This window comes from Colletes latitarsis, chromosome 14, assembly GCF_051014445.1.
Source record: "Colletes latitarsis isolate SP2378_abdomen chromosome 14, iyColLati1, whole genome shotgun sequence".
Lineage (NCBI taxonomy): Eukaryota > Metazoa > Arthropoda > Insecta > Hymenoptera > Colletidae > Colletes > Colletes latitarsis.
Window position 1 is genome coordinate 395001 of NC_135147.1, and position 2500 is coordinate 397500.

At 51.5% G+C, this 2500-nt stretch overlaps 1 non-coding gene across 1 annotated transcript in view; it reads right to left on the reverse strand.

The window, feature by feature from the left end:
- Positions 1 to 133, reverse strand: part of LOC143350482 (5.8S ribosomal RNA) — a 155-nt gene extending 22 nt beyond the window's left edge. Inside the window, exon 1 of the ribosomal RNA XR_013081125.1 lies at positions 1 to 133. This exon is cut by the window's left edge and continues 22 nt beyond it. This is a non-coding gene — a ribosomal RNA (5.8S ribosomal RNA).
- Between the last annotated feature and the right edge of the window lie 2367 nt (positions 134 to 2500).

Consider the following 2500-nt stretch of genomic DNA (forward strand, 5'->3'; position numbering starts at 1 on the left):
CAGGAATTTTATCCGTGGACCGCAATGTGCGTTCGAAATGTCGATGTTCATGTGTCCTGCAGTTCACACGTTGACGCGCAATTAGCTGCGTTCTTCATCGACCCACGAGCCAAGTGATCCACCGTTCAGGGTAATCATATACAATTTACAATTTTTCTCTTTGTATTTAAAAATGCTCCTTGTTCTTTGCTTTAAAAATATTCGATGTTCGCACCTCCGACCAGCGTATCGACGGAGGATTGAACGCGCCATATCGACGACAAAAGTTTCTTTTTGTTTCCTGAATGACGGAAAACCATCGTTCGACGGCCGGGCGTACAGTACATTCAAAAGCCTTTGCGCGTGGCTGCGACCAAACGGGTATAATACACCCGTATATTCTTGGTTCCGAACAGTAACTTCACGCGCAATCGGGCGAACGCACGCGGCAGCGCCCATCGGTTGCTCGATGAAATCGATGCGATAAACTACAGCCTTCTCGGCTGGTCGTCGTTAGTCGCGCGAGCAACGGATGGCCGCACAATCGACGCGTCGTCGTTTGCGATTATTCGCCTCACGTTAGCCATGAGTATGTATATTATTCATTTACGAACGAACGCGGCAGCGTCCATCGGTTGCTCGATGAAATCGATGCGATAAACTACAGCCGTCTCGGCTGGTCGTCGTTAGTCGCGCGAGCAACGATGGCCGCAAAATCGACGCGTCGTCGTTTGCGATTATTCGCCTCAAGTTAGCCATGAGTATGTATAACATTCATTTACGAACGAACGCGGCAGCGTCCATCGGTTGCTCGATGAAATCGATGCGATAAACTACAGCCGTTTCGGCTGGTCGTCGTTAGTCGCGCGAGCAACGATGGCCGCAAAATCGACGCGTCGTCGTTTGCGATTATTCGCCTCAAGTTAGCCATGAGTATGTATATTATTCATTTACGAACGAACGCGGCAGCGTCCATCGGTTGCTCGATGAAATCGATGCGATAAACTACAGCCGTTTCGGCTGGTCGTCGTTAGTCGCGCGAGCAACGATGGCCGCAAAATCGACGCGTCGTCGTTTGCGATTATTCGCCTCAAGTTAGCCATGAGTATGTATATTATTCATTTACGAACGAACGCGGCAGCGTCCACCGGTTGCTCGATGAAATCGATGCGATAAACTACAGCCGTCTCGGCTGGTCGTCGTTAGTCGCGCGAGCAACGATGGCCGCAAAATCGACGCGTCGTCGTTTGCGATTATTCGCCTCTGGCTATCCGTGAGTATGTATAATATTCATTTACGAACGAACGCGGCAGCGTCCATCGGTTGCTCGATGAAATCGATGCGATAAACTACAGCCGTCTCGGCTGATCGTCGTTAGTCGCGCGAGCAACGATGGCCGCACAATCGACGCGTCGTCGTTTGCGATTATTCGCCTCAGGCTATCCGTGAGTATGTATAACATTCATTTACGAACGAACGCGGCAGCGTCCATCGGTTGCTCGATGAAATCGATGCGATAAACTACAGCCGTTTCGGCTGGTCGTCGTTAGTCGCGCGAGCAACGATGGCCGCAAAATCGACGCGTCGTCGTTTGCGATCATTCGCCTCAGGCTATCCGTGAGTATGTATAACATTCATTTACGAACGAACGCGGCAGCGTCCATCGGTTGCTCGATGAAATCGATGCGATAAACTACAGCCGTCTCGGCTGATCGTCGTTAGTCGCGCGAGCAACGATGGCCGCACAATCGACGCGTCGTCGTTTGCGATTATTCGCCTCAGGCTATCCGTGAGTATGTATAACATTCATTTACGAACGAACGCGGCAGCGTCCATCGGTTGCTCGATGAAATCGATGCGATAAACTACAGCCGTCTCGGCTGATCGTCGTTAGTCGCGCGAGCAACGATGGCCGCACAATCGACGCGTCGTCGTTTGCGATTATTCGCCTCAGGCTATCCGTGAGTATGTATAACATTCATTTACGAACGAACGCGGCAGCGTCCATCGGTTGCTCGATGAAATCGATGCGATAAACTACAGCCGTCTCGGCTGATCGTCGTTAGTCGCGCGAGCAACGATGGCCGCACAATCGACGCGTCGTCGTTTGCGATTATTCGCCTCAGGCTATCCGTGAGTATGTATAACATTCATTTACGAACGAACGCGGCAGCGTCCATCGGTTGCTCGATGAAATCGATGCGATAAACTACAGCCGTCTCGGCTGATCGTCGTTAGTCGCGCGAGCAACGATGGCCGCACAATCGACGCGTCGTCGTTTGCGATTATTCGCCTCAGGCTATCCGTGAGTATGTATAACATTCATTTACGAACGAACGCGGCAGCGTCCATCGGTTGCTCGATGAAATCGATGCGATAAACTACAGCCTTCTCGGCTGGTCGTCGTTAGTCGCGCGAGCAACGATGGCCGCAAAATCGACGCGTCGTCGTTTGCGATCATTCGCCTCAGGCTATCCGTGAGTATGTATAACATTCATTTACGAACGAACGCGGCAGCGTC